Source organism: Macaca nemestrina, chromosome 3 (assembly GCF_043159975.1).
Source record: "Macaca nemestrina isolate mMacNem1 chromosome 3, mMacNem.hap1, whole genome shotgun sequence".
Lineage (NCBI taxonomy): Eukaryota > Metazoa > Chordata > Mammalia > Primates > Cercopithecidae > Macaca > Macaca nemestrina.
Genome location: NC_092127.1, coordinates 139,066,575 through 139,080,580, shown reverse-complemented (window position 1 = coordinate 139,080,580; position 14,006 = coordinate 139,066,575). Strand labels below are relative to the sequence as shown.

Genomic DNA, 14,006 nt, shown 5'->3' with positions numbered 1-14,006 from the left:
TCTCCCTTCACCTGAGTCTAATGTATTAAACCCATCAATTAAGTTCTTCGTTTTAGAAATTGTGGTATTTAGTACTAGATTTCCATTTAATTAATGTTTTTTAACAAGATCTTTACAGAAATTCTCAGTATTATCTTTTACTTTTTTGTATTGTTAAGTATATATTATGGTCCAAATGTTTGTGTTTTCCCATAGATTCATATGTTGAAACCTAAACCCCAAAGTGGAACCTGTGGGAGGTGATTGGGTCATAAGGGCTTTGCCCTCACAAATGGTATTAGTGCTTTTTTTTTTTTTTTTTTTTTTTTTTTTTGAGACAGAGTATCGCTCTGTTGCCCAGGCTGTAGTGCAGTGGTGCGATCTCGGCTCACTGCAAGCTTCGCCTTCTGGGTTCATGCCATTCTCCTGTCTCAGCCTCCTGAGCAGCTGGGACTACAGGTGCCCGCCACCTCACCCGGCTAATTTTTTTTTTTTTTTTTTTAGTAGAGATGGGGTTTCACCATGTTAGCCAGGATGGTCTCGATTTCCCGACGTCGTGATCCACCTACCTCGGCCTCCCAAAGTGCTGGGATTACAGGCGTGAGCCACCATGCCTGGCATTAGTGCCCTTTTATGAAAGAGGCTTGAGAGAGCTTGTTTGCCCCTTCTCCCATGTGAGGACACATAGAAGGTGCCATCTATGAGGAAGAGCTCCTCACCAAATGCTGAATTTGCTGGCATCTTGATCTTGCACTTCCCAGCCTGAACTGTGAACAATAAACTTCTGTTGTTTATAAATTACCCAGTCTAAGATACTTCCCTATAACAACCCAGAGTAAGAAAATAGCTGTTTTAAAAATTGGCACATGATGATTATATTATTTGAATCCCCTCTGAGCCTGTGTCGATTTTTTCCCTTGGTTTCTAGTCACGTTGTTTGGTCTCTGCTTCCTCTTTAAATAACTGAGTCTGGACACTGTATGTGAAAAAATTACAGGATAATTTTGGGTTCTAGACAATTTTCTTTCTTTTTTTAATTTTTTAAAATTATACTTTAACTTCTGGGATAATTTTTTATCCCAGATTGTGCAGGTTTGTTGCATAGGTATACATGTGCCATGGTGGTTTGCTGCACCCATCAACTTGCCATCTACACTAGGTATTTCTCCTAATGCTATCCCTCCCCTAGACCCCCACCCCTGGACAGGCCCTAGTGTGTAATGTTCCCCTTCCTGTGTCCATGTGTTTCCATTGTTCAACTCCCACTTATGAGTGAGAACATGTGGGGTTTGGTTTTCTGTTCTTGTGTTAGTTTGCTGAGAATGATGGTTTCCAGCTTCATTCATGTCCCTGCAAAGGACATGAACTCATCCTTTTTTATGGCTGCATAGTATTCCATGGTGTATATGTGCCATATTTTCTTTATCCAGTCTATCATTGCTGGGCATTTGGGTTGGTTGTCTTTGCTATTGTGAATAGTGCTGCAATAAACATACGTGTGCATGTATCTTTGTAGTAGAATGATTTATGATCCTTTGGGTATATACCCAATAATGGGATTGCTAGATCAAATGGTATTTCTGGTTCTAGATCCCTGAGGAATTGCCCTACTGTCTTCCACAATGGTTGAACTAATTTACACTCCCACCATCCGTGTAAAAGCATTCCTATTTCTCCACATCCTCTCCAGCCTCTGTTGTTTCCTGACTTTTTAATGATTGTCGTTCTAACTGATATGAGATGGTATCTCATTGTGGTTTTGATTTGCATTTCTGTAATGACCAGTGATGATGAGCTTCTTTTCATGTTTGTTGGCTACATAAATGTCTTCTTTTGAGAAGTGTCTGTTCATATCCTTCACCTACCTTTTGATGGAGTTGTTTTTTTCTTGTAAATTTGTTAAAGCTTTTTTGTAGATTCTGGAGATTAGCCCTTTGTCAAATAGATAGATTGCAAAAATTTTCTCCCATTCTGTATGTTGCCTGTTCACCCTGATGATAGTTTCTTTTTTTTTTTTTTTTTTTTTTTTTTTTTGAGACAGAGTCATGTTCTGTCACCAGGCTACAGTGCAGTGACATGATCTCTGCCCACTATAACCTCCGTCTCCTGGGTTTAAGTGATTCTCCTGCCTCAGCCTCCCAAGTAGCTGGGACTACAGGCATGTGCCCCCACGCCCAGCTAATTTTTGTATTTTTAGGAGAGACAGAATTTCACCAGGTTGGCCAGGATGGTCTCAATTGCTTGACCTTGTGATCCATCCAGCTTGGCCTCCCAAAATGCTGGGATTACAGGCGTGAGCCACTGCATCCAGCCTAGTTTATTTTGTTGTGCAGAAGCTCGTTAGTTTAATTAGATCCCATTTGTCAATTTTGGCTTTTGTTGTCATTGCTTTTGGTGTTTCAGTTGTGAAGTCTTTGCCCATGCCTACGTCCTGAATGGTATTGCCTAGGTTCTCTTCTAGGGTTTTTATGGTTTTAGGTCTTATGTTTAAGCCTTTAATCCATCTTGAGTTAATTTTTGTATAAAGTCTAAGGAAAGGGTCCAGTTTCAGTTTTTTGCATGTGGCTAGCCAGTTTTCCCAACATCATTTATTAAATAGGGAATTCTTTCCCTATTGCTTGTTTTTGTCAGGTTTGTCAAAGATCAGATGGTTGTAGATGTGTCGCATTATTTCTTTTTTTTTTTTTTTTTTTTTTTTTTAGACAGAGTCTCGCTCTGTCACCCAGGCTGGAGTGCAGTGGCCGGATCTCAGCTCACTGCAAGCTCTGCCTCCCGGGTTCACGCCATTCTCCTGCCTCAGCCTCCCGAGTAGCTGGGACTACAGGCGCCTGCCACCTCGCCCGGCTAAGTTTTTGTATTTTTAGTAGAGACGGGGTTTCACTGTGTTACCCAGGATGGTCTCGATCTCCTGACCTCGTGATCCGCCCGTCTCGGCCTCCCAAAGTGCTGGGATTACAGGCTTGAGCCACCGCGCCCGGCCAATGTCGCATTATTTCTGAAGCCTCTGTTCTGTTCCATTGGTCTATATCTCTGTTTTGGTATCAGTACCATGCTGTTTTGGTTACTGTAGACTTGTAATATAGTTTGAAGTCAGGTAGCATGATGCCTCCAGCTTTGTTCTTTTTGCTTAGGATTGTTTTGACAATGTGGGCTCCTTTTTGGTTCCATATGAAATTTAAAGTAGTTTTTTCTAATTTTGTGAAGAAAGTGAATGGTAGCTTGATGGGGATATCATTGAATCTACCAATTACTTTGGGCAATATGGCCATTTTCACGATATTGATTCTTCCTATCCATGAGCATCAAATGTTTTTCCATTTGTTTATGTCCTCTTCTTTTTTAAGATTTGTAGAAATCAAAATGTTTATTCACATAATTTTAAACTAAAGTTAAAGCTAATAAATCTTCCATGGTAATGACTTAAGTGCAAGTGATGCTTGGTTTTCTTTCACATTCATTTCTTTTCTTCTGAGTGAAGGCATATCAGTTATTCTTGAACAAGTCAATACAGCTCTGCAAAAGAGAGACATTGTTCCTGGCATGTTTTATTTCCAGTTCAGACATTTCAATTAGAATCTTCCTAAATGCTGCCATTCTCTTCGGTTTGAAATATATCAGTTCTTCTTTTGCAGATTCAGAAAGCTGTTCAAATTTCTGGCAGCAGTCCTGCTGGTGTGCCTCAGCCAACCTGACGTCTTTGCTCTTTAACTGGGTGTTATCCAGAGCTTTGTTTGAGTTCTCATAGTCAATGAGGGCTTTGGTGCGTCTGTATAAGAGATCCTTAGCAGCTTTGATGTTGAGCATGTAGTATCAGAGGAGCTCTCTTAGCTTCAAATCTTCATCTGATGAAACTTGATCCTCTGCTTTCCTAAGTTTTTCAAATAGCTCAGCAACCTTCAATAGGTACTTTTTGATGACTGTGGGCTCTTCTAAAGCCAGGCTATATAAGCAGGCTGCAGTGTGGATATAGACATCGGCAACATTTTTATGAGATCTGGTCATTTTGTCAGCTTTCACACAAGAATCTTTGATCCTATTGTAATAGTTAATAAGGAAGTTCTTCTCTTGGTCAAAGAAGTCATCTACCTCCCTGACTCCAGTAAAAAGGAATTCATTAGCCTTTTCACCACACTTTTAAAGAAGCCACCAAACATCTCTTTAGTATTTTTCCGCCCAACACGTAGGCTTCCAGTTCTTGTTTCATCTTGGCAAATTCTTCTTTGGTCATAGACCCTTCATCTTCTCCCAGTTTCTGCATCTTCTCTTGAGGACCCCTGAAGTTGGGCTTCATAGGAGCAGGTGGAATAATAAGCCCAGCATAGTCTGTTGTTTCAGTAAGAGTGTCATGTAGCCACACAAAGTCTTCATGTTGCCTTGTAACATAAAACTCTGGGCTCTGAAATGTGGGCAGTGTGGTCTTTGTGTGCACTGTAAATTTGACTTTATCTCTCTCACTGAGTGCATCAGGTATGTCAATCTGAAGCGAGGGATCAACATTCAGGTCCACAGATACAGATCTCAGCTATTCATCAGCTTCCCAGCTGGGGCACATCAGGCACTGGCTGCAGGACAACCCTGCAGCTCTTGAGCTCCTGCCCACCGGTCTTCATAAACTCACTTTTGGTTCAGATTTCACTTACGACTCACTGTGGCACAAGACAATACCACCAGCAAAGCTGCCTCTTCAAAAGGTTTAATGGCTTACATGTTTGTGTCCTCTCTTATTTCCTTGAGCAGTGGTTTGTAGTTCTCCTTGAAGAGGTCCTTCACGTCCCTTGTAAGTTGTATTCCTAGGTAATTTATTCTCTTTGAAGCAATTGTAAATGGGAGTTCACTCATGGTTTGGGTCTCTGTGTGTTATTGGTGTATAGGAATGCTTGTGATTTTTGCACATTGATTTTGTATCCTGAGACTTTGCTGAAGTTGCTTATCAGCTTAAGGAGATTTTGGGCTGAGGCAATGGGGTTTTCTAAATATACAATCATGTCATCTGCAAACAGGGACAATTTTACTTCCTCTCTTCCTATTTGAATATCCTTTATTTCTTTCTCTTGCCTGATTGCCCTGGCCAGAACTTCCAATACTATGTTGAATAGAAGTGGTGAGAGAGGGCATCCTTGTCTTGTGCCAGTTTTCAAAGGGAATGTTTCCAGTTTTTGCTCATTTTTTTGTTGTTGTTTTCTAAAGTCTTCTCTTTATGTAGCTTTCTGTTCTTTCATGAATACAACACTTTCTTTGTTTGTTTTGTTTTTTGAGATGGAGTCTTACTCTGTCACCCAGGTTGGAGTACAGTTGCGCGATCTCAGCTCACTACAACCTCCGTCTCCTGGGTTCAAGCAATTCTCATGCCTTAGCCTCCTGAGTAGCTGGGATTACAGGCACCCCCCACCACATCTGGCTAATTTTTGTATTTTTAGTAGAGATGGGGTTTCACCATGTTGGCCAGGTTGGCCTCGAACTCTTGACCTCAAGTGATCTGCCTGCCTCGGCCTCCCAAACTATTCGGATTACAAGCATGAGCCACCATGTCCAGTGAATACTTTCTTGTTTCTCTTTAAGGATACTAACTTTGGTTTTTAAATAATTTTTTGTGTTACCTGAATTATTAATGTTTCTTGGAATTCATTGTTTTGTTTTTGTAGAGACTTTCTTTTAATGCTTGGTGACCCTTGGATATTCATTCATATTTAAGACTGAGGCCCTAAAAAGCTATTGAAAGCTTTGTGTAAGGTTGTCAGGGCTTTTCAACTGGTAGATGGTTAGGTATTGCTTTTTTATTGAGGGACCCAAAAGTTATCTATAGGTCTTTAGTCTTGGGCTGATCAGTTTCCCTAAAGAGGGATCTCTTATTCCTGACTTACAGGTATAAGTCTGTCAGAATTCTGTTAAGTGAGTGGGAGAGGAAGTCTAGGGTAACTATTAATATATATCTATCTATGCAGTTTCACTTAATACTCATATTTAACATTTGCAACCTTACTCCTGCTATACAAGATAGATATCTCTATGGAGTCCAAAGTCCTTTGGTTCAACCTTACCCAAAGGTTAAGCCTCTACATTCATTTAGGGGGAAAGAATGAGTAATCACCTGAGTATATGGAGACAGCTTCTGGGATTCTAACAGCTTCTTCCATAGACTTAGCCAATCCTCCAATTTTTCTGTCCTGTTTCTTACCCTGGACTTTGAAATACATGAAACCTCCAATTCCTGAGCCTTCTCGGAATACTCAGAGGCAGAGTAGCTTGCTTCACAGTGGCAGCTTCTGTGCAGGTACTTTAAGTTTTAACTTGGTTTTGCTAAATTAATTATGAATTATCCATTTGCCTGCCATCTTCCAAAATTTTGTTAGCATTACTAATCTAATGTTATCTGTCCTTTCCTCTTTATCCTTCTTAATTCCTTTAGTGTCATTAAAATGAGGCTCAGCATAGTACAGAAATTAATGCCAAGTTTAGAAGCAGAATATTACTGTTTGCATTTTTCTACATTGCCCCTTCATTTATTATTTATGTTTATTTTAGTCTCTTTATTTTACAATTCTAATAATAGCTTAGATTTACTGAAAACTCCTTTGCCAGGCACTGTGCAAAGTACTTATGGAGATTAGTTCATTTCCCACAACTACTTAACATGAGGTAAGTGCTATTATTATACCTATTTTACAGACAGGGAAACTGAGGCTTGAAGAAGCTAAGTGACTTACACATGGTTTACACGGCAAAAAGACACTTGAGTCTGGGCGCTGTGGTTAATGCTTGAAATTCCAACACTTTGTGGGGACTGAGGCTGAAGGGTTGCTTGAGACCAGGAGTTTGAGACTAGCCTGGGCAAAGTAGTGAGACCTTGTCTCTACAAAGTTAAAAAAAAATTAATCAGGCATATTGGCATTTGCTTGTAGTCCTAGTCAGGAGACCGAGGCAGAAGGATTGCTTGAACCCATGAGTACAAGGTCGCAGTGCCTGGGCAGCAGAGTAGAACTCTGTCTCTCAAAAAAAAAAAAAATAATAATAATAATAATAATAATTTTGGCAAGACTTACCAAGACAGCCTGAGTCCAGAACTTATGTCCTTAACTATTATACTGTACTGTTTCTCTACATTATACAGATGATTGATGTTTATAAAAATAATTTTAAGTTGATGATGTAAATAGATACCCTATATGAACTATTATTGTGTTTCATTAGTCTTTGTAAATGAGGATCACACAGTTTTAAAGATTCAAAGGCAGTTGAAATTATCCAGGTGATTTTCCTGTGTTAAAAGTAAGAAAGTAGGAAAACCAGAAAAGTAATATTGTGTAATTTGGCCCAAACTCAAACACCTAGAACATGTATGTACTGTATCTTTGTGTGTGTACACATATACACATATACATACACATACACATATATATAACTGATAGTTTGATATAGGAGCATTTTAGCTTAATATTTCAAATAGTGGCTATTTTAACATAAGAAGTAAAATATATCTAGGATGATAGAATTGATTTTGGTTGTGTATCAGATTCTATTCCTATGCGCTACCATTTGTTATTGCTGCGCTTGATCTTTGCCAATGGAATACACATGATGTGGGCAAGATTTTTAGCAACGGTTTATAACCTTTTTCCTGTTTCCTGCCCATCTATTCCTAATATATTATGTAAATAGTATACTTATATTCCATTTTATAACAATGCTCTAAAAGGAATATAAATATAAGAGATGGGTTTGGGGCAGATGTTCTCAAAATAGAATGGTTGAATTCAAACTGAATGAGATCAAGCTGTTATTTTTAGCTTTTTCATTTATCTTCTATCTTTGGAGAATGGAGACAGAACTGGTTGAGGAGTACACTCTCCCTAGGCCTTACTTATCTTACATCATGACTTGTAAGTTTGCCTGTAATAGACTTAAGGCCATTAGAAAAAGCAGTATTGGAGAAGATAGAAGTACATTAAAGATATAATTTATGAAAAATTTTAGAAACAAGTCTAACATAAAATGATTTCAAAGTCAATGATTTCGGAGTCAGAATGTAATAGGAAACTGACCAAACCACAAAATAAACGTTAAGCTTCACAACTTAATGTATAAGCTTATATTCTTCCCATAGCACAAAAAGCTTGTATAAGTTTTACCCTGCAAATATATGTGCCCTAGAAATAGCCTTAGTGTATATCCTAAGGCAGCAGTTCCCAACCTTTTTGGCACCAGTGACCAGTTTCATGAAAGACAGTTTTTCCATGGAACAGGTTGAGGCGGGGAATGATTTTGGGATGATTCAAGTGCATTACATTTATTGTGCACTTTATTTCTATTATTATTACATTGTAATATATAATGAAATAATTATACAGCTCACCATATTGTGGAATCAGTGGTATCCCTGAGCTTGTTTTCCTGCAACTAGATGGTCCCATCTGGAGGTGATGGGAGACAGTGACACCCGAAGTGTGTTGCTTATGTCCAGTCTACTCCCTAATCTCGTCTGGTTGCTGTCACTGCAGAAAACGCTGCTTCACGAAGATAGGATGTTGGAAATGGAAGCAGACTTTCCATGCTTTTGTAGCAATCTCAGGATATTCTGCCTTGACTTTAATCCAGAACATAGGGAGATTTGAAGTTGTCTCAAACATACTTTTAAAGCCACTGTCATTTGCAGTCTCAAGCAGTTGATCCTCTTCTAGCATGGACAAAGCCAATGCACCTGGTTTATTGAGAAATGGGTGACGGATCCATTCCTTCCCAGTTTGGGGGTCTTTTGTGGTTGGGAAGTAATGCTTAAACTCTTTCGAAAGCTGAGATAGGTGATCATGCACTAGCTGGGAGAAAGGAGGCCTTGGCACAGCCTCTTTCAAAATCTCTGATAATTTTGACACATGTCAAAAATTCCAGTGTTAACTCGTTGTTCCCATAATTCCAGTTTGACTTTGAATGCAGCCCCTTTATCTGCCAACTTGAACACAGTTGTTGTTCTCCCCTGAAGTGACAGATTTTGTTGAGTAAGTTGAATATGTCACACAAGTAAGCAAATTTTGTGACCCATTCTGTGTCACTGAAATGTGCTGCCAGTGGTGACTTTTTCCTAAAAGAAATCTCTGGAGTGACTCTCATAACCCAAAAACTCTAGTCAGTGATCTGCCTTTAGAAAGCCATCTCACTTCTGTGTATAAGAGAAGACGTGTATGCTCTGTGTCCATCTCCTCGCAGAGCTGTGTGAACAGATGAGTTAAAGGCATGTACTTTACTGTGGTTAATAATTGTAATCACATCCTGCAAAACATTGTTAAGTTCAGGTGACATTTTTCAGTTAGCCAGCATCTCTCTATGGATGACACAGTGCGTAGACTCACATTCAGAATCGACCTCTTTGAGCTGAGTAGTGAAACCAGAAAGCTGTCCAGTCATGGCAACCGCTCTGTCCATGCATATACCAACACAAAATGACTAGTTTCCCTGATATGTAATCATTCAAAGACTTGAATAGTTCTGCAGCTGTGATGTTGTTTGGCAGCAAAAGCACATATAACATGTGCTCCTGCACATCCTCCTGAAAAATATGTAGCATGAAAACAAGCATTGTTACCTTGTTGTCAAAATCAATAGACGTCAATCTGGATTGTGTACCATGGTGATTCATTAATCCTCTAACAATTGTGCCTCACTATCCTCTGCTATTTCATCTATATGTCTAGTTATGGTGCTAGCTGAAAGAGGAACACATGTCACCTTTTGAACTGCAGCTTCTCCTGAAAGTTCACAACAAACATGCTTAGCAATAGGCAGGATCAGCTCTTCGCCAATAGTAAAGGGCTTCTTTACTTTCTCGATGCGTTTAGCCACTAAGAATGATGCTCTCGGTGCAGACACATTTGACGGAGTGATGGTGTTCAATAACTGCTTCTGTTCTTCATGTTCGCCATTTTTTTTCTTTTTTTCTTTTTTTTTTGAAAAACTCCAAAGGCTTGTCTTTTAATGCGGGGTGCTTTGTCTCCATGTGATAAAGCAGTTTTGAAGGTTTCATGGTTTCATTGGATAGCCGGTCACCACATATTATAAAAAAAGGGCTTGGAGAATGTGACTCACCTATTGCAATGAACCCGTAATTTAAGTAGGACTCTTGGTATTTTCTTTTAAATGCAGCTTTCTTTTCAATGCAGCTTTCTTTTTGTTGGCAGTCTTAGAGCCTTCTGCTGTCTCATCATTGGGTCTTTCCCCCTTTTCAAAGAAGCTTTCCAGTGATTATTGTTTTTATCCATTTTGGCTAGCGTTAGCTTGTAGGCTTACCAAAACTGACTGAGACAAGTGTGCAGTGCAGGAAAGAGGTGCAGGCAAAGTGGTAAATCAAATAATGGGCAGGACACACATGGACTAAAATCAGTGTCTAGTTCTGACTTAAAGCCTGCCACCAGGTGCAGCTGTACAGTTGAGTACATCAACTCACTTACCACTATAAAACCAGACACCAGATGTGGCTTAATTGTTACTTGCCACATACTGGTAGGGTTTTGATAAGTCTGCAAGCAATTGATTTATTATGGTCTTTGTGCAGTGAACCCTCTCTGCTAATGTTTTTTGTTTTGTTTTTGTTTTTTTGAGACGGAGTCTCACTCTGTTGCTCAGGCTGGAGTGCAGTGGCACGATCTTGGCCCACCACAACCTCTGCCTCCCAGGTTCAAGCGCTTCTTCTGCCTCAGTCCCCCGAGTAGCTGGGACTACAGACATACACCACCATGCCCAGCTAATTTTTGTATTTTTAGTAGAGACAGGGTTTTGCTATGTTGGCCAGGCTGGTCTCGAACTCTTGACCTCGTGATCCGCCCACCTCAGCCTCCCAAAGTGCTGGGATTACAGGCGTGAGCCACTGTACCTGGCTTCTGCTAATATTAATCTGTATTTGCAGCCACTCCCCAGCACTAGCATCACTGCCTTAGCTCCACCTCAGATCATCAGGCATTAGATTCCCATAAGGAGTGTGCAACCTAGATCTCTTGCTTGTGCAGTTCACAAGAGGGTTCGCACTCCTATGAGAATCTAATGCCACCCCTGATCTGACAGGAGGCGGAGCTCAGGCGGTAATGTGAGTGATGGGGAGCAGCTACAAATACAGATGAAGCTTCACCGTCCCATCACTCACCTCCTGCTGTGTGGCCCCATTCCTCACAGACCATGGGCCGGTACTGGTCCAGGGTTTGGGGACTCTTGTTCTAAGGGTCAAAGGACTGGGGTGGGGGAGAGCAGGATCCTTTGTTGGGCTCTGGTAACTTCAGGAAGAGCATGTGTTTATTTCTTTACAAGCCAGATAAGAGTTATATGTAACTATATTTTAGAACTATTTCCTAGCTGTTTTCTTTTCTTCTTTTTTTTTTTTTTTTTCTTAAGATGGAGTTTTGCTCTTGTTGCCCAGGCTGGAGTGCCATGGCATGATCTCGGCTCACTGCAACCTCCGCCTCCCGGGTTCAAGTGATTCTCCTCCCTAAGCCTCCTGCGTAGCTGGAATTACAGGTGTGCACTACCACATCCAGCTAATTTTTTGTATTTTTAGTAAAGATGGGGTTTCACCATGTTGGCCAGGCTGGTCTCAAACTCCTGACCTGGGTGATCCACCCGCCTTGGCCTCCCAGAGTGCGAGGATTACAGGCATGAGCCACCGCACCCAGCAGTGCTATTTTCTAATTTTAAAAAGTGTATTTTGCTCATGTTATAAATCAAAGTGTATTTCCTATGAATTAACCAATGAAGTATTTAACATGAATTAATAAAACCATTATAAGCTATACAAACATTAAAAAGAAGGATTGATAATTTTGACTAAATAAAAAGTAAATCGGCCAGGCGTGGTGGTTCACATGGGAGCACTTTGGGAGACCGAGGCAGGCAGATTGCTGGAGCCCAGGAATTGGAGACTAGCCTGGCCAACATGGCAAAACCCCATCTCTACAAAAAATACAAACAAACAAAAAAATAGCCGGGTGTGGTGGCGTGCACCTATAGTCCCAGCTACTCAGGAGACTGAGGCAGAATGATCAATTGAGCCTGAGAGGTCAAGGCGGCAGTGATCCATGATCGCTTCACCGCACTCCAGCTTGGGTGAAAGAATGAAAGTCTGTCTCAGAGAGAGAGAGAAAAAAGACATTTCTATTGTTATAGTGAATACCCCAAAGTACAAGGTATAGGACACAGAAGAGGAAGCTTATTAAGAACTTCTGGAAAAGACATGAGGATTCTCAGTTGACTGCCTGCTCAGTCTCAGTTGGTGTTATTGTGTGGCAACAAAAAAGGTTTTAATGATAGCATCCAGATCAAGCAAGGGGGACAGCTCTCTGCTCGCTCAGACTTTTCCTGAATAAATTTAGCCTGAGGTGTGTGTTGGGAAGTAACGAGGGGGTGTATAAGTGTATTATAAAATAAGTATCATTTTTAAAGGGTTATGTTATGCTCATTTCTTATGACCCTAGGTGTTAGAACTGTGACAAGGGTTGGAAAGTGTATGAGTATGGAGGGAAGCTTTTCTTTAAAAGATGTGAAACTGTACAAAAATTAAACTGCCTTCCTTGATCTTTGGTGATCAAGCAAAGGCCAGATAAGCATATTACTGGAATGCCATAAAGAGAATTCTTCATCACTTCTGATATGGGAGTTGGACTAGAACCAAATGATTTTCAGGACCCCTCCAGCCTTGATATTTTCGTGATTTTATACCCAACCAAAGTATGGGTTATATGTAATGGAATATATAAAGACAATCATGATCAAATCAAGTCCTTGCCTCTGTGGAGCTTACATTTTCGAGGAGCAACATACATAGAGTTTGAAAGGTAAGTATTGGGATAAAGTCAATAAAAGAATGTCATAGGACTAATTATAATTAATTTCTAAGTGAATGGTAAATTGAAATGCTTTTTTTTTTTTTTTTTTTTTTTTTTTGAGACGGTGTCTCACTCTGTCCCCCAGGCTGGAGTGCAGTGGCAAAATTGCGGCTCACTGCAATCTCCGCCTCCCGGGTTCACGCCATTCTCCTGCCTCAGCCTCCCAAGTAGCTGGGACTACAGGCACCCGCCACCACTACCTGGCTAATTTTTTGTATTTTTAGTAGAGACGGGGTTTCACCATATTAGCCAGGATGGTCTCAATCTCCTGACCTTGTGATCCGCCCGCCTCGGCCTGCCGAAGTGCTGGGATTACAGGCGTGAGCCACTGTACCTGGCCAATTGAATGCTTTTTCAAACCTCATGTCAGCCAGCACAGTGGCTCACACCTGTGATCCCAGCACTTTGGTAAACCAAGATGCGTGGATTACCTGAGTCCAGGAGTTTGAGCTCATCCAGGGCAATATGGCAAAACCCCATTCTACAAAAAAGTTAGCTGGTCATGGTGGTGCATGCCTGTAGTCCTCAGCTACTGGAGGTGCTGAGGCAGAAGGATTGCTTGAGCCTGGGAGATGGAAGTTGCAGTAAACTGAGATCATGTCACTGCACTCCAGCCTAGGTGACAGAGTGGGACTCTGTCTCAAAAACAAACAAACAAAAAAAAAACTTATGTATTGTAAAGCATCAGTGACTCTCAAAGAACCTAGGTGTCACAATGACAGGGGAGAACAACATATTTATATATGTTTATGGGTTTTACATTGCTCATTTATAATAAATGTCAATGGCTCAAAAATTTTAACAGTAATTGCCAAAGCTTATTTGATAAACTTTCTGGTGGGCAGAAGATGGGAAGATAAGAAGTCCAGGTTATAACTAAGGTGAGTGAATGTTGCCATAGGATAAGGTTTTCTTTATCAACTTTATGAGGTTTTATCCCATATTGGGTATTATGCATATTACAGTGAGGGCGAGAACAAAACCAGTGTTTGGTAAAATTGGATCATCTTTTTAGAGACAAGTGTTTTTATTCACAATTGAGAAAGTGATTCGGATCCTTATATTTTTAAGCAAATGGAGTCAAATTTAATAATTGAGTAGAGTGTAATTTATGAAACCTTAGACTGACTCATCATGACAATTTCAAGGTAAGATAGCCATCAGTAAACT

The 14,006-nt window shown here is 40.3% G+C and overlaps 1 protein-coding gene and 1 pseudogene across 11 annotated transcripts in view; one reads left to right on the top strand and one right to left on the bottom strand.

Moving 5' to 3' along the window:
- LOC105477257 (coiled-coil domain containing 158) overlaps positions 1–14,006 on the top strand; it is a 116,689-nt gene that overhangs the window by 79,636 nt on the left and 23,047 nt on the right. The gene's annotated exons all lie outside the window — the stretch shown is intronic.
- On the bottom strand, positions 3,363–4,246 carry LOC105477256 (sorting nexin-5 pseudogene; annotated as a pseudogene).